Below are 16,113 nucleotides of genomic sequence, written 5' to 3'. Positions count from 1 at the left end.
TTTCCACCTCCATGTTTGATGGTGGGGATGGTGTTCTTGGGGTCATTCCTCCTCCTCCAAACACGGCGAGTTGAGTTGATGCCAAAGAGCTCAATTTTGGTCTCATCTGACCACAACACTTTCACCCAGTTCTCATCTGAATCATTCAGATGTTCATTGGCAAACTTCAGACGGGCCTGTACATGTGCTTTCTTGAGCAGGGGGACCTTGCGGGCGCGGCAGGATTTCAGTCCTTCACGGCGTAGTGTGTTACCAATTGTTTTCTTGGTGACTATGGTCCCAGCTGCCTTGAGATCTTTAACAAGATCCTCCCGTGTAGTTCTGGGCTGATTCCTCACCGTTCTCATGATCATTGAAACTCCACAAGGTGAGATCTTGCATGGAGCCCCAGACCGAGGGAGACTGACAGTTATTTTTTGTTTCTTCGCACCAACTGTTGTCACCTTCTCACCAAGCTGCTTGGCGATGGTCTTGTAGCCCATTCCAGCCTTGTGTAGGTCTACAATCTTGTCCCTGACATCCTTGGACAGCTCTTTGGTCTTGGCCATGGTAGAGAGTTTGGAATCTGATTGATTGATTACTTCTGTGGACAGGTGTATTTTATACAGGTAACGAGCTGAGATTAGGAGCACTCCCTTTTGTTACCTGTATAAAAGTGTATAACTTTTTTGAAATGCATTTTTCTGGATTTTTTTGTTGTTATTCTGTCTCTCACTGTTAAAATACACCTACCATTAAAATTATAGACTGCTCATTTCTTTGTCAGTGGGCAAATGTACAAAATCAGCAGGGGATCAAATACTTTTTTCCCTCACTGTATACTGTAGATTGGCATCCGATGAACTAAAGTCATTTTCCATGGGACTCAGTCCTGCACTGATGCTTTGAATGGATATGTCATTTATGTTATGTCAATGTTTTAGAAATAATACTATAAATTATCATTATTATTGTAGTGTACTTGAAATCAGACAATTACTATATTGAGTACATTTTATTACACCTAATATACTAGCTGGGATATTCAAATGATGTCTGAATTAAATTAGTCTGTCTTAAAGTCTTAAAACTTTAGAGGGTGTATTTGTCCTTATTAGCTCATTGTAATCCATACATTTTAAATTAACCTTATAAGGACTATAAGGAATTTATGCATGAATCCATGGTTTAAAAGCCTTTGTGCTACAGTTAACAAAATGTTATGTAATTGATGAATTAATAAATACCTACTAAGTACTTGTGTAAGAGATGAAGCACAGATACTGCATAAACAAATTGTGCATTCATGTTCCAGATAAATAGAGAATTTGCAGCAAATCATAGGTCTGATTTTCCTTTTGGGCGCACAGTGGGTAATTTGTACATTTTCTAATTCAACTGTTATGGAATAATACACCGATCAGCCATAACATTATGACCACCTGCCTAATATTGTGTAGGTCCCCCTTTTGCTGCCAAAACAGCCATGACCCGTCGAGGCATGGACTCCACTAGACCTCTGAAGGTGTGCTGTGGTATCTGGCACCAAGACGTTAGCAGCAGATCCTTTAAGTCCTGTAAGTTGCGAGGTGGGGCTTCCATAGATCGGACTTGTTTGGCCAGCACATCCCACAGATACTCGATTGGATTGAGATTTGGGGAATTTGGAGGCCAAGTCAACACCTTGAACTCGTGATGCATCAGACCAGGCCACCTTCTTCCCTTGCTCTGTGGTCCAGTTCTGATGCTCACGTGCCCATTGTAGGCGCTTTCGGCAGTGGACAGGGGTCAGCATGGGCACCCTGACTGGTCTGCGGCTACGCAGCCCCATACGCAACAAACTGCAATGCACTGTGTGTTCTGACACCTTTCTATCAGAACCAGCATTCACTTTTTCAGCAATTTGAGCTACAGTAGCTCGTCTGTTGGATTGGACCACACGGGCCAGCCTTTGCTCCCCACGTGCATCAATGAGCCTTGGCCGCCCATGACCCTGTCGCCGGTTCTCCGCTTTTCCTTCCTTGGATCACTTTTGATACTGACCACTGCAGACCGGGAACACCCCACAAGATCTGCAGTTTTGGAGATGCTCTGACCCAGTTGTCTAGCCATCACAATTTGGCCCTTGTCAAAGTCGCTCAGATCCTTACACTTGCCCATTTTTCCTGCTTCTAACACATCAACTTTGAGGACAAAATGTTCACTTGTTGCCTAATATATCCCACCCACTGACAGGTGCCATGATAACGAGATTTCACGAGATGTACAGGCATTTTATAATGGACAACATTGAAATTGTAAACTATTCACATCTGAGGAAAACAAATACCTTTAAAATACTGAAAATTTCCAAGAAATCTCTATCATATATTAAATTCTATTAATTTACTTAAAGTTACATTCTATATTTGGTTAAGTAATAATCATCATCCTAATAATAATAATAATATTGGCAGGAAGGTCAAATCAATGTCATGGGTTACCAAAAACATTAGTTAGTGCAAATATATGTGATTATATGTAATTGTAGATGGAACAATATGTTTGCAGCTTGATGCTGTGGAAAACTGACAATAATATGGAGGAAATTATAGGTAAAGAGGAAACTAGTAAAGAAAAATGCAAGATTCAAAATGTACAGCATAGTAGTTGCATTTTGTGGTTACGTATACACTTGGGGCCAGATTTAAACAACTTTGACTGACACACTCTGTACTTGGTGCCAGTTTAGTTTTTATCAGGTGCGCCTTTCTCCTCATAAAATTAACTGCTATCAAGTACATGCTTGTAGTTTGCTGTTAGTGGGTGGGTCAAAGTTTAAATTTAATCCAGCCCTTGGATTTAAACCTTCCAAATGCCTATGCAGATTGGGAAAAGGGTAGTCTTTCTTTATGACTTTCTCATATAAATGATGTTCCCAGCAGGGCAGGCTAGAACCCAATTGCAAAGGTGATCTAAGAAGGGCACTCTGTAATGTATTGCACCATGTCCTGTTGAGTAATATATATTCAATATATATTCAATTCAATATAGATTCAATGCTATATGTCGATTGGTACAGAGTGTTGCTAAGATTTGTAACATTTTAAAAGGGGATCGCATTGCTTTAGCTGCATGCAAACTCCACCACTACCCTCGTCATTTCCCCCTCTCTGTCAGGCTGTGTTAAAGTCCAGTGATGAGTGCAGACTGGCACAGATGGTGACGACACTCTTGGCTCTTGTTCTCCGGTCCCTCCTGGCATTTTTCTCATTAAACCAGATTGCCTTTTAATTTAATTGCCATTTGCATGGATTGTGGAAGAAACTTTATGGGGGGGAGGCATGAAAGTGCTGTGTAGCATTGTGGGGAATCACTTAAATTACCAGCGTCAAGGTATTGCATTACCCAAGGCATATTGTTTGTCACTTGGGGGAGAAACCCCTGAATTTATATGATGAAGGAATTCCTGTTTGCACTATAAAAACAATGACAGAAGTAAGGAAGATGAAATGTGAACTAGTATACAATAAAAGCTTTGGTTCACTAATGGATTCAGTGAAAATGGGACTGTTAAAGTGTAGCTAAGAAATTGCATTCTCTCTCCGTAAGAGACCTAAATATATCATTACGATCCTTTGCTCTTATCGAGTCCACATAGTACTGTTATCCACCTGCTCTGGGAATACAGGGAAAGTTAAAGCAGCAAAGTGTAAAAGGCCGACTTCATTGGTAAAGGTGTAATGCACTTATTGTTAATGTGATAGCTGTCTATCTCGTTGAAATAGCCAAGGCAGACTGGGAGAGTAAGCCCTCTGTAAAAGGTTATAACAGAAAGTCGGGTAGAACGACTCAAAGATTGACGTGCTATGTAACATTTCCTAAAGTGTTACACTCCACGTTATAGATAGGAAAACAAAACAAAATGACAACAACAACAACAACAACAAAAAAACACTACTTAACATTGCTGTCCACTGTGCTGTACATATTCCCAAAACATCATGTCCAATATAATTATGCTGGCTGTGGTATACAGTTCCAGAAAGACTAGCCCATAAATCAGCTTGGGTATGGTGACAAAATCGAGTCACGGATAATTTCCACTGAGGATCGGGAACAGTAATGACAAACCCAGTGGATTATGCCGTAGTTTTTCAATGTGTATTATAAAAATGTCTGCTTACCTCAACGCTGATGCAGTACTTCTGTTCCCACTGTTGCAGTTTCTAGAATCATGCTTTGCAATAAGAGATCCTTTTTATGATTCTCATGGAAAATGTATACAATCCTTGAGTTATGTTACGTCGGTTCACAAGTCTTAGTGGGAAATTAAATGCATTGTTCTTTTGAATTACCTGAGTTATGTAAAAAAATTAAATGGTATTATAATTATGTTGAACATGTTGGGGATATGTACACTACAGTGGCGAACAATGTGTTTGTGTTGAATGGCATAGGGTGTTCTATAAAACATTTAACCCTATAATTCATTGTCCAGCCAGCCATTGGACATATTTTTCTGTTTGAAAATGTAAAATTAATGTAAAGTCTACTTATATTACAGAACTTTTAAAGATTTAGGAATATGTTATTTAATGGATAACAATATATTTCAGAATTTAAAATACAGAACCATAGCTTTAGTGATACTTCAATACTTCAGTGATGTTATTTAATATAATTATAATTCATTGACCTCAAAACATTATTGGTCACAAAAAAATGTACAAACATTATTGTAAATGTTAAAGGAATAACGTATCAAGTAAAAAAAATGCCTGTGCCAAATCATTGCTTTCTGAAAGGGCTTATCCTGGATAAAGGCTAATGAAACAAGGCCCTGTTACAAATATCAAACCACAATCCAGACTTAAACACCCAAAACATAACTGTGAGTCAGGCCTGCAATCTAAAGTAACTGGCTGTTCAGTGATTGTATCGAAATCCAGCAGTGCTGTGGCCATGTTACTGCAAATACAAACCAATGTTTCTTTCCATTATAGCACAGCGCTAACTCTATCAGAGTAGGAACGAATGCCTGTATAGAAGCGATATCACATCTGCACCCAATATGATCTTTAAAGCACTCATGTTGTGGTATAGCTGCAAGGGGGATTTTTTAAGAAGTGTTAGATGAGATTCAGCTCTTTGCCATCGATTTGACGCGATCCTTATAATTTCTCTAATCTTTGTTTTCTTCTCCTTTTGGAAATATGTAGGATGATGATTTTGATTGCGATCATCTGCAGTGCAGGATAGGATCCTAAAAGATCTAGGTTCTCTGAAGAGAAGTGAGGTTAGTGTGAATTTGAAATGCAATGTGAAGAGAAGAAATGCATAGAATACAAATAATGGCTCTTGTTACAGATTTAGAGCAACTGAAAAATAAAAGAACGTTCTATACAAAAGTGTATGTGATGTCTTGGTAGAGTATTTCAATTATTAAAAATGCACAGTGCTTGACAAAGACAATTCTACAATCTATAAAGAATACGATGAATAACAAATTACAGTGCATAGGCATTTTACAGTTCTCTGCAGTTCACTAGAATTTTCGGTAAAAAAATAAACTAAACCCAAACTAAATACCTTCATGGAGCAAACACATCCATGGAAACTGAAAACCGGTAGGGAAAAATGCAGTTTTATCGAGCTCATCATACTTAAAGTAGGTACAAAATCAACCACCGGAGGCAGAACGCAGAATATTCCGGAGACTATTGCCATAGACAGTTGAGGATGCTGCAATATGAACAGCCTGTAGATCTGTGGGACTGATTGCCACCCCTGCTGAGTTTGTTCAGAGTGAAAATTAATTTGAATGAACCACAGCCTGGAGCTGTTTAGGGTTTATACTTTTAAATAACCCAGGATTATTCTGCTCCCTAAATTTCTGTTACGGAGGCTTCAGTTCAGTGTTCTTCATTTAGTTGAATCCCTTATGCAAGGCTCTAACAGGCTACCCAACGTAGGCCCATTGCCTGGTGGCATAGATGATGTAGGATTTTTTATGATGGCTAGTTTGAGTGTGAAGAAAAACATGTAACTTTAGGCTGAGTTGGAGACTACCCAGCTAGCTAGGACTGAGAAGTGATCTGTCAGGCCTAGAGCTCAGCCTTTTATGTGAAGCTGGAAGAGAGCTGGCTCACTGAGGTAATGGAGAGTGCTTCGATTATAAACAGCTCATTTTAAATCCACCTTAATGCACATAATGGTCTTCTTTATTACACTATTATCATAGCATTGAACGTTTGGGGAATTGGTTAATTTTTCTAGGTGTGTCATTAGGAGCTCCTGCTGGAAATGCGCAGAGCGGTTTAAGGTTGTAGAGATAAGCTGTGTGATGGTAGGTAGACTGCTGTGCAAAATGAAACCCTAAATCTTAGCCTTTTATTAAAAAATAAACAAGTCTCTTAACTTTAATACCACATACTAAGCCTTTGCTTTGAATATGCAAGTTAGCAGTTAGTCTCAGTATTGTCATAATTTCTGTTCTGTCAACTTCTTTCCTTTACACTCTCTCTCCTCATCGAAATCTCAAAAAGCTCAAAAAATCTAAAAAGCTAAGCTCGGATGCTGTTTTTTTAGATTTCCAACATCATCTCATAGCACCTTCTCTGATCAATCATTAGTCTAAACGTACCCAAGCATAAGTAAGAAGTAAGAACAAATTGAATAGGTTTAGAAGTTGTTTACTCTTCTTGAGTTATTATTTCCCTGAATTTGTTATGCTATAAATATGACAGATGCCAAAACACTTCTTAGCTAGAGTAATGTTTTGATTGACATGCCTCAGACACTATTGTGCCTAGGTTTCCGCTGTCTAGCGTTACAGTACCTCACCTGTCAGAATCACCTGTGCCTCTGTGTGTACCTGAGTTGGTTAAAGACTCACAGCTGTCACTCCCTCTTCTCTGACCACTGTAAGTCAAGAGCCCTATCACTGATGCTTTTGAGACTCTGAATTGTTTAATTCCTATAAGAGATTGATCACACACATGCAGTCAGATCTAGTGTTTGGTACCAGAGGCTAAGTGACAGAGCATGAAAGCATTTTCAGATTGGGAATATGAGAGAATATGTCATTTTTGGTCCTTTTTTTAATGACAACAAAATGTCTGTATTATCATATTGTTTGAAGTGACAGTGTCAATTTAATTTTCCTATATTTAGAACACATTTGGAGCATTCATCATGCCTCCATTACTGCCAGAGGCAAAGATGACTTTAATATTCCTGTTATTTTGATTAATACGATCTCCCACATGGTATTAGTGTTTTGCACTGAGACTTTTGCCTTCAGCACTTTACTCCAACACAGTTCGGTGGCCTGGGAACAGTGGAGATCTTTCTTTGTATAGGAGACAGCCTTTCCTCCCTCTACCTCCCCTTCCAGCTTACGCTGATAAATGGTCCGTGTGTATTTCGTACTTAGCAAGGGCTGGCAGTGGGGATTAGGGGTAAGAAGATTTCAAAATTTCTGGTCTATTGACGTTGTACACAAATTGTGTGTAGCTGGCATGTATTACTGAGTGCTGCATTAGCACTACATACATCAGGCCATCTTTTTTCTCTATTTTGTATCCATTTTCAGATCAGATTTGTTGACCAAATATAGATTCATACATCAGTTGTATTTTGGAAAATGGGAAATGTAATTACTCATAGGTGTAGGTTTAGGGAGGGATGGGGGAGACCCCCAGTGTTAGAGAACTTTAAATTGTGCCCCCCAATAATGTGTGACCCCCACCCCCCGCTTGACAACTTTACAAGCACCCCCACCCATGGACTCAAATTCCATGTCTCCCCAGCAATTCTGACACCAAACCTACACTACTGTAATTACGTATTTCTGCAGTACAGTATGCTGGACCTTGTACACAGTGCTCAACATTTTCACAGTTCTACACCGTGCAAATTTTTACCAATAATATCATATGTTTACAATGATGTCAATTGCATGACTTAAATGTGCATACACATGCACACACACATATATACACTCACCTAAAGGATTATTAGGAACACCATACTAATACTGTGTTTGACCCCCTTTCGCCTTCAGAACTGCCTTAATTCTACGTGGCATTGATTCAACAAGGTGCTGAAAGCATTCTTTAGAAATGTTGGCCCATATTGATAGGATAGCATCTTGCAGTTGATGGAGATTTGTGGGATGCACATCCAGGGCACGAAGCTCCCGTTCCACCACATCCCAAAGATGCTCTATTGGGTTGAGATCTGGTGACTGTGGGGGCCAGTTTAGTACAGTGAACTCATTGTCATGTTCAAGAAACCAATTTGAAATGATTCGACCTTTGTGACATGGTGCATTATCCTGCTGGAAGTAGCCATCAGAGGATGGGTACATGGTGGTCATAAAGGGATGGACATGTTCAGAAACAATGCTCAGGTAGGCCGTGGCATTTAAACGATGCCCAATTGGCACTAAGGGGCCTAAAGTGTGCCAAGAAAACATCCCCCACACCATTACACCACCACCACCAGCCTGCACAGTGGTAACAAGGCATGATGGATCCATGTTCTCATTCTGTTTACGCCAAATTCTGACTCTACCACCTGAATGTCTCAACAGAAATCGAGACTCATCAGACCAGGCAACATTTTTCCAGTCTTCAACTGTCCAATTTTGGTGAGCTTGTGCAAATTGTAGCCTCTTTTTCCTATTTGTAGTGGAGATGAGTGGTACCCGGTGGGGTCTTCTGCTGTTGTAGCCCATCCGCCTCAAGGTTGTACGTGTTGTGGCTTCACAAATGCTTTGCTGCATACCTCGGTTGTAACGAGTGGTTATTTCAGTCAAAGTTGCTCTTCTATCAGCTTGAATCAGTCGGCCCATTCTCCTCTGACCTCTAGCATCAACAAGGCACTTTCGCCCACAGGACTGCCGCATACTGGATGTTTTTCCCTTTTCACACCATTCTTTGTAAACCCTAGAAATGGTTGTGCGTGAAAATCCCAGTAACTGAGCAGATTGTGAAATACTCAGAGCGGCCCGTCTGGCACCAACAACCATGCCACGCTCAAAATTGCTTAAATCACCTTTCTTTCCCATTCAGACATTCAGTTTGGAGTTCAGGAGATTGTCTTGACCAGGACCACACCCCTAAATGCATTGAAGCAACTGTCATGTGATTGGTTGGTTAGATAATTGCATTAATGAGAAATTGAACAGGTGTTCCTAATAATCCTTTAGGTGAGTGTATGTATATATGTATACTTAAATGTTTGATTTACACAGATTTATTTTCAGGATTCACAGCTACCCAGACAAATGGTAATGGTATACTCGTGTTGCCATTTCTTTGCTCTTAAGTTGTGATCATTGAAAGCCACTCAGATGATAGAGAAAAAGGAATTATCTTCTAAGGAATTAAAAAGGAAAGCAGCTGGAAAGGTTACATGCCTCTTCTAAAGTTAGCAAAGAAAGAGCCATAGTTTTTATTTGCCGAATAATTTTCTATGCAAGAATAAACAGCTGCATCAGACAGTGTAAACCTCGGGGAACCGATTTAAAGCTCTCAAAGATGTTTTCCACTGGCTTCCTTGAATTTCTTTCTCTCCCTCTCTCTCTCTTTTTCATGTAGGCAAAATAAAACCCTCTGATGTCTGCAAGCTACAGAGATTACATGATTGCATCAGAAGTCGATGCTTCTGTTGTCAGGCAATTTATAGAGGAGGTATATTGATGTCAGGACCTCTTTTAGTGACATGTAAATTGGTGTGCCTACTATTAGAGCGCTTCATTTGCACTGCACATCTAAGGCTGATATTTTGGTGGTGTTGAGATATCATGTTGCTTCAGGATGGAGTGCTACTGTGCTGTCGGAAATCATTACAGGATAACTGGGCCTTGCTCCATCTACCACATTGCACACTATTCCAAGCAGACTGTTGCGCCTTCAGCTTTTAATGGGAACTAGAACAGTTTTAAGACAGTAGGAGCTCAGTGTTGAAGGGGGGCACATGGTTTATGGCTTGATTAGATTCCATCAGGATTTGCATATGCTCTTCATCCATGTATGTACAATGAATGCTTTAATTAAGACCATATCATAGAATTTATGGATTCAAAGAAAATCAGAAATAGCACAATGCTCTCGTCTCCATTTCAGTTACTTTGAACAATGTATGTAGCTGTCAATATCAGAATATGATATGAGATGTCTATTTCCTTGAAGTGTATATATAAAGTTAATTATGTACTTGAGATCATGTTTAATTTATTATAATTAAGGAACATGTGAAGAGGGCATAATGAATGATGACACATAAATACAATTAACTCTTTAAGGGAAATGGATACACTTTAATAATGGGTTAATAATCCAGAAATTATGTCCAGAAAACTTTTTTTCTCCTTGAGTAAAGTCAACTACAGAACACAGTTTGTGAAAATGTCCTGCATGAAAAGTCAGTCATTCATAATTTTGTATTTGTATTAGATAAGTTTATATTTCTTAAGATCAAGATCTCTCTTGAACTGCGAGTAATGAATAATCCCCACCCACACCCCAAAAAACAACAGCAACAAAAAAACATAATGTGGAGCCAAATGCTGTTTGAATTCAGTATGCCTGTCAGGAGAAATGAACAAACACCATTTCCTGTCCTCCAGCAAACACCATCTTCTCCTTACATTAACCAGTTTGTAGATGAAGTGGAGAGTAACAGCATGCTTCTTGGACATTATCCATCTAATGGAGACAGTTGTCTACTCCAGTAGCAAAGTGCCCTGAAGAGCTTCATCAGAATGTACAAATGCATCAAAATGTTTTCAATCCCTGAACGTTCTTAAATGCATTGAGGTCATGAGTGGTAAAATATTTCAGGGGGGGGAGATTGCCTGAGCAAAATGACAGTTCTATAGACTAGCACTGTGGAATGTCCAAGAACCATTGTTTTTTTTTCCCCCCTTCATTCTCTGAAGCACATGCAGTAATTTGCCCTTAGATGGTAATTGCTCAGTTATCTTTAAAGAAGACAGTTCAGGAGTTCACAAGCCATTGTTTCAAGAAGAAATTATGTACAGTATTCTAAGCATTTTTGTTTTTAAAGTTATTTTCAAAACGCAAACATCATGACTGTGTTCATCACGATATACCAGGAAATATGTTGTTGTGTGTTTCTGGATCTGCAAGAGAAAGTAGCTCTACTGATGCAAATTACTGAACTCAGAGTAATAAGTAGGATAAGAGATTTAAATGTATGTATTTACATACTACCAAAGCATGAGCACTTCTAATACTCATACAAGATGAAAGAAGGGCTGACCTCCTTTGGGGATGCTTCTGAATCTTTATTTCAATATAATAATAAAAGCTGACAATACTGTAACAGAACACACTAAAAACATACCAGTCCTAGCGTACTTGTCAAGTCAAGTATTAAGTATTTAGAAAATAATAAATAGGGTTGGAATCAACAGATATATCTGATTTGTTTTTTAAGATGTATATATTGTGAGGCATCGCGGAGCATGGTACGTAACGGGAGATATGTGAGAAAGGGAACAGTTCACTCTCATCAAAGTCACCTGTGTAGGGAGCACACACCTGCCGGCAATGCGGTCCTGCCGACTATAAATCACTGTTTCCCTATTGTCTTGATGCATTGTACCAAAAGGGAAGTGTAGGAGGGCAAAGGAGTGTTGTGCGAGTAAAGTAGTGTGACTTAATAAGTACTAAAATTATAGTGTATGATCCTGTTCCGGCTGACAGCCTGCTTTGTGTAAACTCGACCTGGACTGGCTACCGAACTTGATTAAGATTACCTACCCCTGCAAACAAACTACAATTACGAGACTGCATTCCCCATCTTGGTTACCTCTTTTCAATGTGGCTTTTAACCTGCATCCCAGGAAGACCTTGTCCTACGCCCCACGAGATGTCACAATATATAGAATGAAAATACCCAATTAGTCACCTATATCATTGTTGGCATAGGTAATCATTTGGAGATGCCAAAATCTATGGTCCAAAACTGAACCTAGATAACCTGGAATTTGGTTTGAGCATTTTGTTCCCTTATTGTAATCTCAACTGAACACTTTTTGGGAAGCAGTGACTGTTAACTTTTTGATTGGCAGCAAAAGAAACAGAACAGTAGTGATTGATTCTGTCAAATTGAAGAAAAAAATCTATCAGAGGTGGACTGCTGTGTAAGTTCAGGAATAAATAGCAGATGTAAAAACAAATGTAGATCAAATACATTCTGCGGATCAAGGGACAGACCCGAGAGAAAGTTTGCCTGAACCCCTGAAAGTTTGCCTGCATGTACTAATGTGATCAACGTTGGTACATAGTAGCATATTCAGTATGGATAAGGAATCACAGCACCTTATTGTAAAGTCTTACCCATAATCTCCAGATGTTAATCCATTCTTCTGATAATTGCATCTCTGTTTTTGATTGTTGTACCATCATCATTTTTTAGGGCAATGATTTGATTATTTCCTACTTGGCGGAGTTGTTTTGCATTTTTTAGTTTCCCATTATTTTTAATAGTTTCTTTAAATAGATTGCTGTTAAAGTAATACGTTTCCTTACAATACACGTAGAAGTGCGTTTTTCACCCAGTCCTGGATACATATTTTGATTATACATACATACTTTAAACAAATGCATATTTCACCAATTGTTGACATTCTTCTAAAGTCATTGTTCATTAGGGTGATCATATTGTAGGTAAGTATTAATTTGGGAACCAACCTTTAAAAAAACAGCATATACATAGTTAATGGGAGTGGCTTATTAGTCTGTCTTTTAATATCAGAAAGCCAAGCAAAGGCCTGTTTTCTTTTTTGCAGCACATCCACAACTCATTGGGCATATCCTTGTTTGTTCACCACTGTCTCAGTGAGTCTCTGTCAAAGAGGGCAGTGGCTACTTCTTAGTCTGGATTGGGGAAAGCTATAATAATGCACTTAATGGAGTTATTTCTAGAGCATGTAGACATTTGTTGTACACAAGCTGTGATGATATGCAACATACTTATTTTCTCCTGAGTTTAGTGGTCTGCATAGTTCTTTATTTCTTCACAGTTCTGACCTGTTGGTGTTCCTTTGCTTTTGGCTAGCAGTACATTGAAACAGCATGATACCATAACATAATGAGCTCTTCAGTTCAGAAACCATTAGAGGAAAGCATAGCAGTAGTTCAACAGGGATTCTACTATCCTATCATTTAAACAAACTGGATGACTAAAGAGAATTTTTTAAACTGTAGAAATGCACTGTAATGTGCAATTTCAGGATGCTCTCTCAGTCCTTCTGCCCCTTTTGAATACATGCATCTCATGTGGAAAACCTGTAAAAGGAATTAATGTATCGGTATGTTGAATATAATAGCCCCGGGAAAGAGAGAAAAGTAGTTATGAAAATGTAGCAATCTACATTAGAAATATAGCTCGTAGTGATTTATTAAGATATGTTGATTTTTTGGATACCATATTTGAAGAAGAGAAGCTGTTATAAGAGAAAAAATATTGTGGATGGATTCTTACATGACAGGATTTATAGATCTAGCTTCATCATCTTAATTTTCTTTCACGTATCTGAATATATAAAATATACTATAGTTCACTCCTGCTTTCATCAGACTACCAAAGATAGGATTTTTCATCTTTCTTTCATTTGCCTATAGTTTGTTACTCAAAATTGTGTTTTTTACTGTTTCCAAAAGTTGGAAATGTAGGCTAGTCTTTAAAATGCTCCATGCTTGGAGTCTGTGATTTTTAAATGGTGATTTTTTTGTGTGCATGTAATTTAGACCTACACCCACAAGGTGTCAGTTTAGACTTCACTAAACACTTTACAGACTATCATTAAACATCATTAAACATAAAGCATCCCATTACTTTATTTTCACTGCTTAGTGAATTAATGTCCCATTACTCCAATTATATATTAGCAGTTTAATAAACAGCAAACTTTAGATGGTTTCTGGCATTCCAGCCCTGTGGATATTCTGTAGGTTTATGTAGGTTTTATTTTTTTCTGGACACATGTAAGCAAACCATAAAAAACTGCATATTTTTAATTTGCGAATCTCCATGGGTATACATATTTAATTAAATTCCTCTCTCTCTCTTATTATATATATATGTGTGTATATATACAGTGAGGGAAAAAGTATTTGACCCCCTGCTGATTTTGTACGTTTGCCCACTGACAAAGAAATGATCAGTCTATAATTTTAATGGTATTTTAATAGTGAGAGACAAAATAACAAAAAAAAAAAAAAAAACGCATTTCAAAAAAGTTATAAATTGATTTGCATGTTAATGAGGGAAATAAGTATTTGACCCCTTCGACTTAGTACTTGGTGGTAAAACCCTTGTTGGCAATCACAGAGGTCAGATGTTTCTTGTAGTTGGCCACCAGGTTTGCACACATCTCAGGAGGGATTTTGTCCCACTCCTCTTTGCAGATCCTCTCCAAGTCATGAAGGTTTCGAGGCTGACATTTGGCAACTCGAACCTTCAGCTCCCTCCACAGATTTTCTATGGGATTAAGGTCTGGAGACTGGCTAGGCCACTCCAGGACCTTAATGTGCTTCTTCTTGAGCCACTCCTTTGTTGCCTTGGCTGTGTGTTTTGGGTCATTGTCATGCTGGAATACCCATCCACGACTAAGTGGACTAAGTACTAAGTATTAAGTCGAAGGGGTCAAATACGTATTTCCCTCATTAACATGCAAATCAATTTATAACTTTTTTGAAATGCTTTTTTTTGGATTTTTTTGTTGTAATTCTGTCTCTCACTGTTAAAATACACCTACCATTAAAATTATAGACTGCTCATTTCTTTGTCAGCAGGGGATCAAATACTTTTTTCCCCCTCACTATATATATATATATATATATATATATATATATATATATATATATATATATATATATATATATATATATATATATATATATATATATATATAATATGTATAGCACAGCCAATAGTTTTTGGCTTTAAAATGTAAGCAGTATCAATCTGATATCCAAGTATTATAGGCAATGTATAGTACTAATGTACTAGCTAATGTGTTGATTGTTAATAGTCAGTTATTTCAATTTAATTGGAAAAGCTGGATAGACATGTTAAGATTTACAGGAGTTTCTGGTGCAACTGCAGGTTAGTCAGTTCATAATTCACCTGCCTCTTTTATAGGGACCGTCCTGCAGTGCACTGTGTGAAGGGTGCCCAGTGCTGCTGTCAGAGAGAACGGCGATGGCCACCCTAACTGCTGATTCAACTGCTGTGCTTGGTTAAAGTCAACTCCCTGCATTTCTATAGAAGGCTGAAGGGGTTTTGATGAATGTGTATACCTGCTTGCCATTTATCACCCAAATGCCAGTCAGTGTAGTAGATGGTAGTGGAAAAACAAGAATGAGGAGAAAATGTAAAATAAAGGCCTGTCTGTGGGTTTAATTCTTCTGTGCTGTATTAGCTTTCTCCTGCTTTTCTTTTGTCTCTGTGTTTCTGCAATATTGATATGCTTCTGTCTAGGGGGAATTTCAGTTTTTGTATCAATAGGTCTTGCTGCTGAGAGTCGCATGGTGAAGCCCTCACAGTGTAGATTTCCCTTAATCAATGTGATGATAAATAGGGGGATTGAAATACATTCTTAAACTGGGTATAGAATATAGTAGTTATGTAAGAACATGTATCTCCAACATTAGTTGGAGTTGTAACATAATTTGTTTTAATTGCTATTCAATGTGAATCTCAGAATGGAGGAGTAATAGTTAAAAGTTTATATTGTTGAAACCCCTCTAAATTTAAGGCATGTTTTAATATTTAGCATTTGCAGGACATGAAGCAGATCTGTTGCCCTTGATGAAGTCAACTAGAGGTTTTTCATAAACATGCCAGTAGTGCAGCATGGCAATTAGTGAACAATGTTGTCTCTTGGGGATGGGGATAATAGTCCTTTGCTGAATGTGCATCACTCTTACATCAGTAACAGAAAAAGGTGCTATTCTGGGATAAGTGATCGTTTCTGGAGAAAACTAGGTCACCAGCAAAGGCATCAGACGTGTGTAGTAAAATAAGAGGAAGTGGCACTTAATTGTGGAAAGTTACAATTTAAAAATGACATTAACTCCATGTAGGGTGCTTTACTGATGGAGCTGGTGT

Source organism: Amia ocellicauda, chromosome 4 (assembly GCF_036373705.1).
Source record: "Amia ocellicauda isolate fAmiCal2 chromosome 4, fAmiCal2.hap1, whole genome shotgun sequence".
NCBI classification, from domain to species: Eukaryota; Metazoa; Chordata; class Actinopteri; order Amiiformes; family Amiidae; genus Amia; species Amia ocellicauda.
This window is presented reverse-complemented; position numbering follows the sequence as displayed.